The 17098-nt window shown below is 33.7% G+C and overlaps 1 protein-coding gene across 2 annotated transcripts in view; it reads left to right on the top strand.

Annotated features, from left to right (window-relative positions):
- LOC130452825 (protein spitz-like) overlaps positions 1-17098 on the top strand; it is a 486395-nt gene that overhangs the window by 23574 nt on the left and 445723 nt on the right. For both annotated transcript variants that reach the window (XM_056792290.1, XM_056792291.1), the window contains exon 2: positions 13165-13208. The gene's annotated coding sequence lies outside the window, so the exon portion shown is untranslated. The remainder of the gene's footprint in view (positions 1-13164; positions 13209-17098) is intronic.

Below are 17098 nucleotides of genomic sequence, written 5' to 3'. Positions count from 1 at the left end.
TACCTCCGAATCACTATAATTTATAATACGACTATGATTTTACTCCACTAATTTAGAAAATGTTAGGGCAACTAATGGATGAAAATATTACAATAGCACCTAAATTGTGAAATGGAAGAGAACCAATTGAAATAGACATGAATTTGACTTTTTTGGAAGAATAATAAAAAAGTTGCACTTATAGAGAAAGAGGAGGCAATATTTTAGAGATATTAAAAAATTAAGAAGAGAAGAAAAAAATGTCTCAATTCGATGAAAAATGGATAAATGGAGTTAATTGGTAAAAAGTTTGGCACAATGAACTTCTTACAAATGATCGTCAGGTTTCTATAGCATATTAGAGAAGTTGAAGGATTTGTGAAAATATTTATTGAAAATATTTTTTTAGTTAAATGTCTATATTTATTATTAAATTTCAAAAAAATATCCTAACTTCAAATATAGCATACAATTTTTATAAAAAATTAATGTAGGTGCTTGATATTGACAAATTACTAATTTCATTTATTTATTATTTAATTAATTTCATGCTCCGCTTCTCTTAGCTATTGAATTATTGGTTAATTAATTAGGATTTGCTCATTATATTCCATGATATATCCTGTTAGAGGTTTGTGGAGATGGTCATACTAAAATCTAATGAAAATTCAGTTAATAATGTTTCAACATATACTTGTTACTGGTTTCCTGAATCTCTTGTATCAAACTATAGTTCAGGACACATAAAATTATACACACATTTAAGACTTTTCAGACATATGCTTAGAAGTATCTATAATGTAACGGTCATTATCAAACAGGAGAAAGGTAGACTTTATTAATTTTTAGAAATTGATAGGAAACATTCCAAAAATTTAATGACATAAGATACTTTCTTTGGACACACTTTGATTAGAGTTACCTCTAGGTTTGAATGTTTGTAACTGATTTTTTGGTCTCGATTTTACTCTTCTGCGAGCGATCAGATCTAATTTAAACTTTGCACCATTGTCAGGACATAAAAGTTATACTGAAAAGTGAAAAATAAATTATAGTTTCAATAAATTGATAAACCATCAACAACCAAACTAGAAAGCAACAAAAAATGTAAGAATAAAAGTATTGATGAGAAAATTACTGCCACTTTAAACGGCATGGTGTATTTTGTATGATATTTTCAAACTTAATCTTAATCTAGAAGCTTCACTAGTTGAGTTATCCTAGAGATACGTACCGCATTTATATTTTAGTGCCTTCACCAGAGACCCACCAAGAAGCATTACCGTCCATTTTACCGTGGAATGACATGACAAGTTGATTACAAAAAATAAGGAAAAGAGAGGAATAATAGAGAGGAGAAGTTCTACTTAGTAAATTATTTTTAGTAATCGAAAAAATTATTCTCACAGTCCCATGGGAATCAGTTCCAGATCTATATTTATTGGTTTCCAAACGCAAAGTTATTTTTAAAATGTCATACGTATCGTTAATTTTCTCATCAGTAATTTCATTTTTATGTTTGGATTTATAAATTATTTCTTATAAAACATCCGATTGAAAATACGAGGTGGTAACCAAAAGTAATCGGAATAGCATTGCCATGGGTGGAGCTTTTGTAGTTCTGATTTCTGACGCTAGGGACTGCCTAGCGGAACTCGCCGCCAGTGTCAGCGTCGTGTCAGTGTCGCGCTGGCCGTTGACCTACCACGTTTTTCTCGTCACTAGTGACCGTTTTTGCTATTGCTGTTCCACTGCTGCTTCGTTTTTTTTATGATGGCAAATTTAAGTGAACAACGTGCCGCTGGGAAATTTTGTTTTCTACTCGGTAAAAACACTGCTGAAACTGTTTTAATGTTGAAAACTGTTTGCAAATACGATGTTATGAGGAAAACTCAAATGTATGAGTAGTTTTCTAGATTTAAAAATGGCGACATGTCGATTGATGACAAACCTCGCTCTGGACGTCCATAAACTGCGCAAATCGATGAAAATGTTAAAAGAATTCGAGAGCTTGTACGCACAGACCGTCGACAAACAATTGATCAACTGTCTGAAATCAGTGGAATATCTTGGAGCTCGGTTTAGCAAACAGGTGACTGGTTCTTCCACCATGACAACGCACCTGCACACTCAGCCATCACTGTTAACCAGTTTTTGGTTAAAAATAATATGGTTCCGCTGCCCCACGCACCTTTCTCGCCTGACCTGGCTCCGTGCGACTTTTTCTTCAAAACATTGAAGACATCAAGAAAAGAACGAGATAGGAGCTTGCAGCAATCTCTAAAGATGGGTTCAAACAATGTTTCGAACACTGGAAGCACCGCTATGGCAAATGTATTACTTGTAATGAAGAGAAGGAGATAAGGTTGTTTTGTAAATATATAGCATTTAGAAAATAATTCCGGTTATTTTTGGGTACCCCTCGTATCTAGTTGATTACTTCACAAGTACAGAACAATTCAACAAGAAGGTCAAGTATTTGTATTTTTTGAAAGGTTGTTGAACCATTTTCACAAAAATGCATCAGCCAAACCTAATTTAATATTTTAGGGTTGCACCCGTTTCGATAGAGCAGCATTATTTTGCTTCATTAACCTCACAAAAGCTTTTGATTGTATTAAAATACCTTCTTCTTCTTCTTCTTCCTTCTTGTATGGTAGGTTTAAAACCTGTTTCTTCTTCAGTTTCAGCCTCCTGGATCCAGATTGTCACACCATCTCTTTCTCGGTCGACCAATACTTCTTCTGCCTATTGGCGATTTATCCCTTGCGATACGCACTAGTCTTTCGCTTGTCATTCTGCTAATGTAACTATTCCATTCTTGTTTTCTTTTAGTACCCAGTCAATTACATTTTCTACCTTGCACGTATTTCCTAAGTTTTCACTTCTTTCTCTATCTAAAAGTGTTTTCCCTGTTATTTTTCCGAGTACTTTCATTTCCGTTGTCTCTAGTAGTCTTTTTGTCTTAGTTGTATCGGGTCTTGCCCCTTCTGTGTACGTCATTATAGGTCTAATTGTTGTTTTATATATTCTGTTTTTTGATTCTTTTGTAAGGTTTTTATTTTTTCAAATAGTGCTGTTGAGGTATCCTGCTACTTTATTAGTTTTGATGACCTGTTATCGCACCTCATTCTCGACATCTCCATAGCTCGTTATGTCTATTCCTAAATATCTAAATTTCAGTAGTCATGCGTTTTGTTTTCTCAGCTGAAATTATCATATTATACTGTTTACCTACTGTGTTGAAGATGTGTACTAGTCTCTGGAGATCGTCTTCGGATCAGCAAACAGTGCGGCATCATCCGCGTAGCAAAGTATTTTAAGTTGTTTGTTAACCATCTGGTACCCTTTGCCCAGTCGGTCGTAGTTTTTTTATAACTTCGTCCATTATTATATTGAATAAAAGGAGGCTTAATGAGTCACCTTGTCTGATGCCGCTGTTTACAGGTGCAGCATTTGTCAACTTGTTATTAATTCTGGCTTGAACTTGGTTATGGGAATAGATGTTCTCGATGGTTTGAACTATATTTATCGGGATGTCTCTATTATATAGCAGGTGTATAACATCTTCAATGCAGTCAAACGCTTTTTGAAGATCTATGAAACACAGATATGCTGGTTTGTTATATTCTATGGATTTCTCAACCATTTGTCCCAATATGAATACAGCGTCCACGCATGAGCTTTCGGATATAAAGCCTTGTTCTTCCCACCAAGATGTAATTGCGTTAATTTTGTATGTTATTACTTTTGTGTCTAGTTTTAAAATTGTGTCTAATAAGTTTATGCCCCTATAGTTATTTGGTCACTTTTTATCTCCTTTTTTAAACATCGGTATCATTGTACTAGTTCTCCATCTGTCAGGTATCTTGCAGTGAAGTATAATTTTTTGGGCCAGATTGGTAAGTGCTGTTGTTAAACTGTCTCCTCCGTAACTTAGTAGCTCGTTTAGTATCCGTCTTGCCCGGGTGACTTCCTATTTTTCAGAGCTTCCAGGGCTTTTTGTACTTTTTGCTGCTGACTGATATGTAATTCTTCTCTCTTATTTGTGGTATATTAGTATGTTTATGATTGTCATTTCCTTTAAATAATTCTGTCAGATATCTTTCCCATTCTTCTTGAGGTATTTTGTTAGTTTCTGCAAATTCTGTTATTCCTTTTTGCTGTGTCCGCAGGAAATGCCACATTTGTTTCTGAGCACCATAAAAATCACTTTATAATCTTTTGGAGAATCGTTCCCAACATTCATCTTTTGTCAGTTTTACTAGAAGATTAGTGTCATTTCGGATTAGTCTGTATTATTTTTGGAACTCTGGGTTTCTTTGCAATAAGCATTCCGTTTTTCTTTGCATTTATCTTTCACTTCTTTCCCTCCTTGTGAAGTGTTATGACGCGTGTTCCTAATGCTTCTTGTGCAGCAGATTGTATATTATTCATTATTTTATTCCAACTTTCATTTACGTCTTCTGTTTCATTCATTGGGTTCTGATGTAGCTTTTGTGTAATTCTGTCTTGGTATAGTAATAATACCTATCAATTTAATTCAGACCGTCGAAAACATATACTCAGACAATCAAATTGAGGCTCGCATTAATGGCAAATGAACAAAACCCATACCAGTTAAGAGACTCGCTCATTTCCATGTTATTCAACATAATAATGGATGAAATCATAAAAGAAGTGCGGTTAGGTAATGTTTACGGAATGGGTGACACAGAAATCAAAATCCTGTGCTATGTCGCTGACGCTATGACATGTGTTGAAGATGATCTTCAAAGATTATTAAATATCTTAAATCTCACAGGAAAACAGTATAATATGACTATCTCGACTGAAAAAATAGCCCATTAGATGCGAATTAAAACTGGAAGGTCAAATAATACAACAGAGAATGAAATATATGTACCTTGGAATTGAGATAATTAGTTATGGAGACGTAGAAGACAAGATAAGAGGACAAGTAGCTAGAGCAAATAAGGTGATGTCTTCAGAACGTAGTATAGCGGAACAAACACCTAAGATAATAATGATCTGTGCATCAGAAGCAAGAACAGAAATATCAAAAACGAAACAACCCTTGGAGACCAGAGAAATAAAAATTCTTAGACGGATCTCGGAAAAAAAGCTATTAGACCGAGAATGAAGCGAAAACAGAGGAATATGTGACGTGTACACATTAACGAATGGGAATCACAACGTAAAAGACAATGAAACCAACATATAAGCCAAATGTCAGTCGATAGACTGGTAAAAATAGCAAGGGATAAATCTGCAATTGGAACACGGAGTAGAGGTCGTCCACGAAAGAGGTGGATCCATCAGAATTTTCATCAATCTTCTTTTTGCTCCTAGATCCTCCAAGATCTTCCTACATAATTTTTTCCTTTGTATCTTCAGGTATAAAAGATTAGCAAATATAGGTAAACGACATTATTTTATTAACAAATTACTTTCTATGAATATTTTAATGCAAAATAGAAATACCGAAAAAGAAAAAATTACTGTTTTAAATTAAATAGTCATTTACACATCCTTTGACGTGAATTGCGTGGGTTAATATAAGCCCTCTAACAATATTCAGTGCGTGCACATTCCCATGAACAGATCAAAGACCCCTGAGTTCGTGCTAGTCTGTGTCACCCCTTTCACCGATAACTTTTTTAATGACAACGAGACACCATTATTTTCATTTCAAAACCTACTCATTTCTGTCTAATTTGACAATAAGTTCTAATTGTGTTTAGGGATTGTCGATTTTCACGAAAAACGGCGATTCCTTTTTTTGCAGTTCATGTCTGTTTTAATTAGACATTATCTCTACATCATGGAAGAAAATAGGATAACGATACGTCTGTTTTTAACACTTACATAAATTTTCAAATACGTTATAGATAAGGACTTTCGCGTACTTATCTATTTATTATATTCACTGTACAGTGAACTAATTCCATGCACATAAACCGATAAATTTGTCTCTTTATTGAAATTAATGTATTTTTAGTAATACATAATTTGAAAGCAATAATACAACTCCATCTTCTTCCCCTTTAGTCAGAGGTTTTGTTAGTCTATTCAGCCAATATTTGACATACAATACGAGGTTGTATTGATATCTAGTTAGCCTAGACTAGTTCCATGCATGAACAAAATATTGCGTTACGACGCATAGCGACGAACAATAACTTATTAGAAGTGTAAGTATAAAGTTTGACGTCAAAAAAAGTAAACCAGAGTTACGCAATAAATTGAAAGAAAAAAGATGTCCGTCGAAATTGTGAAAATCGAAAAATTGGAGTATCGAGCCATCATCAAGTACCTGTATTTAAAAGGGTTAAGAGGTAAGCAGATTTACGAAGATATGCTTAATAACCTTGGTGATCAATGTCTTTCGTATGCGACCTTGGAAAACTGGACTGCAAGCTTCAAAAGAGGTGAATTTTCCATTGACGATGATGACTGATCGGGAAGGCCAGTTTCTGTGTCAGTCAGACCGTCGAATTGGGCTAAAACTGAATATTTCATACGAACGCGTTCATCATATAGTTCACGTCAATTTGGACATGAGAACTATTGCTGTAAAATGGAACCCCAAATTTTTGAATGCTGACCAAAAACGTGCAAGGGTAGAAGCATCGCGTTCGATCTTTGCTCGGTTTGAAAACGAGGTAGACTTCTTAAACCGATTTGTTACTATGGATGAGACTTGGGTACATTTCTACGATCCAGAAACAAAGCAACAATCGATGGAATGGCGACACTCGGGTTCTCCAAGACCTAAGAAGTTTCGTGTCCAAAAATCTGCTGGAAAAGTTCTTGCTTCAGTTTTTTGGGATTGCCATGGAGTAATGATGATTGATTTTTTGGATAAGGGTACAACAATGACTGGAGATTACTATTTGACATTACTGATCACTCTACGGGAAAAACTTGAAGAGAAAAGACGCGGAAAGCTATTCAAAGGTGTTTTGTTTTTGCAGGACAACGCCCATTATTCACCAAATTTCGCTTCGCCCGACAATCATCTCTTTCCTCAACTGAAAAAAAGTTTAAAAGGTCGTAAATTTTCTTCCAACGAGTAGGTAATAAATGCTGTGGAGGTCTGGTTTACAGAGCAAGAAGAAATATATTTTTTGAAAGGTCTAGAGACGTTTTAGGTTCGCTATAATAAATGTATGTGAATTAAGAGGAGAATATATTGAGTAATAAAATATTTTGACATTGAAATTTTGTTCTGGTTCTATAGTAGGCTAAGAATTTTTCAATAATTCTCGCATGTAGAGTACATCATCGACAATTAATTTCAAATATTATATCACTATAGGTAGTTTGGAAATCGAATCAAAATTGATATTAACGACCCGGCTATTCAAAATTTTCCACACTGTACCCATCGATTGTTAAACAGAAATTTTAGTCATGGAAACATAAAATTTAAGGAATGTTGAAAACAATATATATTATGAAGAATTATCTACTCTTTTTGGGTTTCACGACAAATTCACTATATATTTTTATATTCCCGTAGAAGAAACCTGTGCACAAGCGAAGCAATTAGTAGACAAAAGAAGAAAACAAAAATTGTAGTAGATACTTGGCTGGTTCTATCGTTGGGCCTTCGCACAACCTCCTCCTGTGGTTCACAAATACAGCTTATAAAATTATTATATTTTATGTAATTTTTTTTTTGGAATATTTATGATTCCTTTAGCAATATAATTAAGTGAAGAAGTATTCATTCAAACACGATTTCAAAATATTCATATTATGAGAAATTCCACCACTTAGATTGCGAGGCAAATTTCTTTGGTAATCCAAAATTATCTTTACAACTTCAAAAATTCATAACTTCGAAAATAAACAAGATATTTATATTCTGTCTTTTGCATGTATTACTGCAACTAATAAAGTTTTTTTTAGTACACTTCAACATGCGCACCATTGGTGGCCGTAAGTACTTCCAATCTGTAATCAATTTCAAGCCAGGTACGCTGTAACATATCGCTTGTGATTGTACTAAAAGCTTGTGTAATACGGCGTTTCAAGTCATCAATGTCATTAACCGGTGTCCAGTAAACAATGTCCTTTAAATAACCCCACAAGAAGAAGTCGAGGGGTATTATGTCCGGTGACCTTGGTGGCCATCCCGCCTAATCCATCGGTTGGGAGAAGTTTCGTTGAAGTGTTCCCGAACTGCTGTCAACCAGTGTGGTGGTGCACCATCCTGTTGGAAGTAAACAATCGGCTGTAATTCTTCCAACTGAAGAAGAGCAAAGTTTTGAAGCATATCCAAGTACACGCAGCCAGTAACTGTGGTTTCTATGAAGAAGGACCAATGCTTTTGTTGTGCATAAGCCCACACCACACATTAACCTTTGGGCTGTCTCGTTGAAGCTCGACTACAGCATGTGGGGTTTCAGAACCCCAAATTCATACGTTGTGGCGGTTTATTGTACCACACACATGGAACGTAGCCTCATCACTGAAACACACCTTTTTCAAAAAACCTTTCTCAATACGTTGTTACATGTCTACGGCAAATTCCACACGTTTTGATCGATCTGTTGGTAACAGTGCCTGCTGCAACTGTACCTAGGCATACAGACGCAACTGTTTATGAAGAACCCTGTGGATTGTGGTTGTAGGCATTTGGAGTTGCCTTGAAGCCTGACGAATTGAAGTTTTCTGATTGGGCTGGAAGGTTTACCGTATTCGCTCCACATTTTCTGGACTTATGCTGGATAGTTCGGCTCCACTTTTATGCAATACTGATCCGGTGCTCATGAAGCTTGTGTGGAGGGTCTGGTTAGTGGGTCTCTTTGGAATTTTGTCCTAAAGTTCCGTTGAACATGTGTATCTGATTTCGTTTCTATGAACCATGACACGCATTGAGCTTTCTATTGTGGCGTCCACATTTTCACTATAACTGTTCAGCCCATTGAAAAAAAACTTTATTAGTTGCAGTAATACATGCGAAAGACAGAATATAAATATCTTGTTTATGTTCGGTTAAAAATTTGTTGTAAAGATAATTTTGAACACCCTGTATTATCTTATATTTGTTCTGAGTTGTCCATAAAACACGGAGAGAAACGCGATAATCATAAAGTATTCAGAAAACTCATTATTTTGAAAATATTTTTAAAAACCTTTTCCCTATATTTCTGATAAAACCAATTTTTTGTGTCGTTTTTACTATATTTGCCACATAAATAAACTTATTTTGAATATTTGATCAATCTCGAAAAATTAGGAATTGTTATTGGAAATCTAGTTTCTCCATGTTCCACGAATAGAAATAACAGAGATCAGCTATAGAACCTTAATTTTCAAATTTCTTATGTTTGTGAAAGCTGCGGTGCAAGCTCTAGTAAAATTTATTAGGGTCGATATATTGAGGTTAGTTTGTAAGGGTTGATTCAACGCTGTCTTGCAAGCCAATGGAATGTGGAGTGCCCCAAGGCTCAGTACTATGTCCTATTTTGTTTCTTCTATTTATAAACGACATCGCCTATCTAGTTATCAGTGGTGAAATATGTCTATTTGTAGAAGACACTAGTTTCTTTTGGAGCAACCCTGATATCACGGCACTTCGTAGGATTATATCTAGTGACCTAATCACCTTTAAATCATGGTGCGATTCTAATCTTTGTCTCAACGTTTCTAAAACTAAAGTTTTATCATAAAAAAATTCATTGCTGCTTTTTTTATTAAATAACACTACAGCAAGGCTTACAGCAGGGACTTAAAGATTAAAAATTCTGACCCTCCTTTCCTTATTTATCTTTGAATCCGTTTGCCTAATTCGTAAGCACGCTTCTCCAATTTCAGAAAGGTCGTTACACGGCTATTCATTTAGGAACGCGGAGAACAACCTTAACCTACCTACTCCTCGTTCAGAATTAGTTAAGGCTTTATTTTACAATAAAAAAATGTAATCACTTGCTATCTAATTCAGGGCACACTACATACTGGTTTAATTTTGCTATGGACCATACTAATTATTACCTATAATTTTGTTACTAATTGTGGTTATCTTCTGTATATTTAAATTTTATTATATTTGTATCTTTATTTGTTTATTTTTACAGGTATTTGTCTACAAATTATAAGAATTTTTTGATAATAAAGCATTTTTCTCTCTATGGATTTGAGACATGATATCTCGTCTGTAAACAAATTGATGAGGTTCTTCTAACTTCCCCGAACTACTAATGAGAAGGTCTTGGTCATGTAGAAAAAGTCAAACCAGGACTAGTTTTAGTCTTAGGATCAAGGATGGAGAAGACTTGAAACTTATATATTAAAGTAATACAGTTGAAGTTACTATCAGGTGAAGCTTAAGTAAATGTAAAATTACTTAGACGATATCCTCCGCGCGTCTCTAGAAGCAGCGTAGCTCAGCTAGAATCGATTTTAGGCTTCGTTCTAGATGCGTTTGCGGAGATGTCGGGTACATGATCGATTCCGTCAACACTTGTTCGAAACATGTCTCACTTGTTCATGCAAGTAAGAAAGAGGAGGGAATGTCATGAATATCGTGTGGAATATATATTGGTCCTTAAATATGCTACTAGGTATATCGGAGAGGATCAGGTTAAATGCATGTCGTTAGAAAATTAAGAAGGTAATTTGGAATTACTAAAAAAAGGCAACGTGGGATCGGTGGGTCACGCATCAGTCGGGTGGCGAAAAAATATTGCTTTATTGAGGGAATTGTTCGAGGAGACAGTCAAAAGATGAAAAATGTCGTGAATTAAAGTTTACTTGTAATATGTATTTTTTAATGCTACGGAGGGTGTGCCTAGAATTATCCGAGACAAACACCCAGACCTAGAACTACAAGAGTTATACAATACAAAGACCGCCCATGAAATATTCTAGCGACCCTGTGGTGTTTTCTTCACGGTATGGTTCCTGGAGCTCGTCTTGTCCGATTGTAGTGGAATCCTAAAATTCGGCGAAGGCGCTGCACGTTTGATATACCCGGAATTCGTCTGATGTTTATTTTTGTAAAATTTCTAGGAACGTCTATTTATTTTTTTTGTACTGTTTCTTCATTTTCCAGAATTTTTGAAAATTTCTTTTTGGATATATAAACGAGTTAACATTAGTTTATAATAACTTTAATCTCAGGATTAAACGTTTCTCAAAGATTGATGAATAATTTGGGGTTATCAAAACTTGGTATAGAGTTGTGAATTGTTCAATATATTTTGATTAAAATATTGACTTAAGCTCTAAAATTTTGGTTTTGGCCTACCATATCCTAAAAAAAATCTCAACAAATAATATACATATTCAAATTTCCAATGTAAGTCAAATTAATGTCTAAAAATAGAAATATTTTATGTCCATTAACATTATTAAATTTACCACGAGTGAGTAACATTGTTTTAAAAATTTTCATTTGCTGAGTAAAACAAAAATGTGATGTACAGTTCTTTATAAAGAAATTTTGGTTTTCAAATGTCGGCCTTTGGACCTGCTAGGAATTGATTTTTCACTTTCACACAAAATCTTTTATTCATGTTTTTCCAAACTTGGTGATCTTATGAAAATATAGAAAAACATTCAAAAAAAATTGACCAGATCAAATGATGAAAAAATAGATTCAGGTGAATCCTTAAATCGAAATGTTTTTTCAGTATATATTTTCTTGATTTGTAGATTATAACTTGCCGTTCGAGTACTTAATATTAATCATAGGCACACATATCTACCATAAATTTTGTTTATTATTCATATTACAAGAAATATTCAATAAAAGCAATCGACATAACTATGATAACATTTTTAGATAAACCAAAAAAAAAATCAAATCATAAAAACTGTATTTTCTTCCAAAATTATTTCTTTCGACAAACCCTTTCCCAAACCCAACACTTGAATTATTTTTTCTGTTTATTTCAATTTTTATATTTATATAAACTTTATATTATTGACCAACTGCATCTCTTAAAGTACCTGTAGTTTACACTTTGATATACAATCCAACAGCCAAATGAATAAGCAATTTCTGTTGCATTGAAATTCATCTGAGGTTGCAATTATATGGTTTAAAATGATTTGATAAAAGAAATATTCGACAAAACATAACTTATCCATTTTTAGTGCAAAATATTATTTTTATATGATTCTAGTGTGGACCTCGGCAGGATAACATTTTTTTCCATAAGGTGGTCCAGAGAGATTTCTTATATAAACATGATCAGGCAAACCTCATAAAAAATGTCTTTTTTCCCAGTAAGGTGACACTGAGGGATTCTTTGTATGGACATGATCAGGATAACCTGATAAAAAAAATAATTTATTTTATATAGGGTTATCCTGATATGACCCTACTTTGGACTTCGTCAGGATAGCCTAATAATAAATAGTCTGCATCCTAGTGAGGTGATCCTTAGTTATTCCTTGCATAGACATGACCAAGAAAACCTGAAGAAAAATTAATCTATTTTCAATAGGGTCCACCTACTGTGATCCTAGTGTGGACCTTGTCAAGATAACCTGATAAGGAATATGTTTCTTCTCAATAAGATGATCCTGAGATGTTTTTTTATTGACATGATCAAGGAAAATGAATTTTTTTCAAATAGAGTTTTCCTGATGTGCCCCTAGTGTTGATCTCGTCAGGTTTGCCTTGTTTTAACCTGATAAGGTATTTTTGTTGTTTCAAGGAAATTTGAAATAATTCTAGTCGGAAAACTTATTTAGTGACCTCAATCAGTTTTACTGATCAGTTCTATTGACCTAAACTAACCTGGTCTTGGTCTTACATTTACTTATCATTAACCCGGACTTTTGCTGGATTACAAACAGAATAATCATTTGAAACCTAACTGGAATCTTTGTGAGGACCCGGTAAGGACCTTATCAGGTAATGTCGCAACCAGGTAAAGTTAAGTTCAGGATAATCCGGCAAGGACCTAGTGAGAATTTAACGCAGATCACTAATGAGGTCTGATAAGGTTTACCTCATATGATCCTTATTAGGATTACCTTTTATGGTCCTGATCAGAAGTGCCTCATAAGATCTTTACATGGTTCTCATCAGGATTGCCTTGGCCCGCTCTCATTACGATCACCTATCATATTATTTCGTGACCTCGATCAGTTTACTTTATTTAGTTTATCGCTTTTTCGTCTTCTACCTTACATCATCTAATAACAATTGTTCATTTCCAGAAAATTTTGGTATCATGACTGGTGATTGTACAGACTGCGTAGAGGTGAGTATTTTACATGCTTTTTTTTCAAATGTCTACTATGTAATTTGTATTTCCAATCATTTCTTTCTAGTATTAATGAAAATCGTAATCGATAAAAAGTTTTATTTCAGTATATTTTATATCACCGCATCAAGTGATAATTATATTATGAAAAGAAAGTCTCATGCAATATTAAACGTTCGAAAATCAATTGGGGTGAAGTTACATTATTCTCCTCTACCGAGATTGTTAATAATAGATTACAAAATACCGTTTTAAATAATTCATAGCTAAAAATAAAATTTTATCTTATACTTGAATGAATGTTCACAATTTTCTCTGCGTCACATAAGAAAGGTGGCCACACATAATGCATTTATAGCGACATAAACGCGTTTGGTGTCTTAAACTTCTCATGCTATTTTACGCCTTTGAAGATTTTCTTGAAACATAGAGGCTACCGCGTGTTTACATCTTTGCCGTAACTTTTTAGCCATAATTTTATTTTTATGATCCTTATAGGTAGGATCATAGGCGGCTAGATAGGAAAGAGGACAATTGCTATAAGTTTTTCGACAATTATTGCGTTAACGGAGGATTAATCATTTTCGTAAATCTGCCGCCAGAGCGACGCTGCGTTCGTTAATGACCGGCAAATGGCGTTTATTTGTTATTGTTTGGTAGTAGTGAATAAGTTTCAAAATTTCCATAAGTGGCAGTTGAAGTGATCGTCAAAACCATAGAAAATTGGGTACGAGATCATTATTTACTGTATCACAGGTTACCTAATTTGTTTGTTGGTATGCACTGAAAGCAGGTGCTATTCCAACTTTAAATACTTGTGAGAGTTGGGGTACTAAAGAGGTTGATACTTCTATTATTCGGTGTACTGGACAATGTGCGAGTGAACCTAGGAATATCGTTCATATAAATGAAAATTGTTTGCAACGACATGAAGGATTGCTAATTGGTGAAGATTGTAATAGCAACCACGAAAATTTTGAAGGTTTTAATCGAATTATCAACTTTGAAGAAACAAATCACGAGAGAAAGTAACTGGTAAGAGAAATTAAAATTTTAAATGTACTACAAAAATTCAAATTCAAACCTTTAACTGAAAATAGGAGCTGGACAACCGATTGACATGATTCTAAGAAACTTGTCTTTTGTTATAAGTTTTAATGAATATAAAGTTCAACGTTAAAACTAATTAAAACTTTGTCTAGATAAGTAATTTCTGAAAATAAAATGTTTCTCATTAACTGACCAACATTACAACTGATAAGTTGATTGACATTGAGATAAGTTTTTCCAATATATCCAATTTCTGAAATTTTTTAAAAGAATTAGAGAATTACACGTTACGTGATGGAACTTATAATGTCGGTTTTAGTAATTTTATCAGTATTTTTATTAAAGAAGAAGAGAAGATTTTCAAAATTCTTTTTGTTTCAAAACTGCAACCAGTCCAGGTCTAAGTGTTAGAAGCAACATTCCAAGATATTTCGAAAACTTTGTGTGCGAAGTTTGAACCAAAGATGGGAGAAGAAATGTAACCATAAAGCCAGAAGACCTACATGCTTAATCAGCAAACGTAATATTTACTGAAAACATGTTTTTTTGACTTATTATTATGAGATCTTTCTTATAACGGTTGTTATAATAAAATTTATTTAATTGCTATTTAAATTCGAAGTTAGTTTGTTATAAGTATGTTTTTTTGAAAATAAAACTATTTTTAAAAAGTGACAAAGTTTAACAAACCACATTTTTATATTTATTTACTATTTATGTAGCAAAATAATAACTTCTTATTGTTTTCAGTGTATCAAAATTATAATTAGGAAGCTAATAAATTATTTTACAAAATTTATTTGATTATTTTCCTTTTTATTATTCCACTTTTGCTTAAATACGGTCGGATACGATAAGATAAAATATTATATTTATTATTATACTATTAATATTCATTTTTATTGTTATACATTAATAAACAATGAGAATTCATTTATTAGAGTATTCTATTGTACCACATTTGATATGTTTTTCAGTTAATTTAAAATTTTACTTTTTCTTAAATTATAATACATCAATCAATAAGTCGTGTGACTGATACACAGATGGCACTGCTATTACCAAATCCATATGACATTTATGAAGTAACAACTTTCAAAAGACTATGTGTGAAATTTCCTAACATTTCGATTAGTCAAAAAAAGTGGGAGCCATTTAAATGAAGCTATTTTCATTATTTTAAAAAATATTGATGGAAAAGAAATATTGTACGAGCTCTGCAATGGCTGCTTCATCAAAAAGAACTATTTGTTATGGGTTTGTTGGATTTAAACGTGGTCGTACCGACACCGATGATAGTGAACGTTCTAGTCATACAATTGAGGTGGTTCATCAAATCAACATCAAAAAGTCCACAAATTTGTTATATCTAATTGTACATTGAAATTGCGTTAGATAGCTGATGCCTAAGAAGGCAGTGTGTTTACAATTATGCATGAACATTTTTTCAAAGTGGGTGCTGCGTTTACTCACAGTCTATCAAAAACAACAACGTGTTGATGATTCAAAGCAGTGTTTGGCCATGTTTAACGTAATAAATAAGATTTTTTCCGTCAATATGCGACAATGGAAGAACCATGGATCCATCACTTCACTCTGGAATAAAAACGATTATCATCTGAGTAGACTGCAGCCGGTGAATCACGTCACGAGCGTCCAAAGGCACAACATTCACTTGGGAAAATTATGGCTTCAGTATTTTGGGATGCGCATGGAATATTGTTCAACTACTATTTCTAAGAGTGAGAGACAATCAATACATAGAGTTGTTGGACGTTTGAATGCAAAAATCAAGGAAAAACGGCCTCATATGTCGAAGAAAAAACCACAGTTTCACCAAGACAATACACCGATCCACAAGTCGATGGTAACGATAATTGAATTGAACTAATAACAGTCCAGATCTGGTCCCCAAGTGACTACTGGCTACGCGCTGATCTCAAAAAAATGCTCGCCGGTAAGAAATTCTGCTCAAATGCAGAAGCAAACGCTGAAATTGAAGCCTATTTTGAGGCAAAAGCACGGCATCGATAAGTTAGAGAAGCGTTCTAATGATTGTATTACTCTTGAAGGATATTGCATTGATGAATAAAATCGATTTTTGGCATTAGGGATTCTTTTAGTTAGTGACACGACTTATTGAATGATGTTTCAATAGAAGCAACGATAATTATTATTATTAAAAAATTGATTTTAACATTTTTTATTTTATCAATAAATATATAAATGTCCGCCATTTGCCCGACTTTAGCGAACGCAGCATCGCCCTGGCGGCATATTTACGAAAATGATTTATCCTCTCTTAACGCAATGACCCTATAGTAATCGTCCTCCTTCCTATCTAGCCCTCCGTTATCCCATCTATACGAATAATAAAAATAAAATGATGGTAAACAAGTTATGGCAGGGATGTAAACACGCTGTATCCTCTATTGATTCTTCTCAATGAAAACAATTCTTCAATTCTCGGACGCTTACTATATATTGCGATCGACTTTTTCCCTATCCTAGCCTCCGTGGGTAGGATTCCATAATCCATAAACTTATAAATGTGTTTTTGAATGACAAATTCAATTGCATAAATTGAAACAAGCGGATTTTAAGAATTTATTGATCTAGACTTAAGCATAAAGTCTAACAACGAACGACAAATATTTCTATTATAACTGTACTAAAAATGTTTGTGAATTTTCAAATATTTTCAAAAGTTACTTTCCAACTAATATTCATACTCAAAGATAGTAAAATTCTTTCATCTTACTGAAATTTCTCAAAAGAAAATTACTCAAATTAAATTATAAAGGGTGTCCCGAGACATGAAAAATTACTCATCTGAC

Source organism: Diorhabda sublineata, chromosome 2 (genome assembly GCF_026230105.1).
Source record: "Diorhabda sublineata isolate icDioSubl1.1 chromosome 2, icDioSubl1.1, whole genome shotgun sequence".
NCBI lineage: Eukaryota > Metazoa > Arthropoda > Insecta > Coleoptera > Chrysomelidae > Diorhabda > Diorhabda sublineata.
The sequence above is the reverse complement of the archived record's forward strand: the minus strand, read 5'-3'. Positions and strand labels throughout refer to the sequence as shown.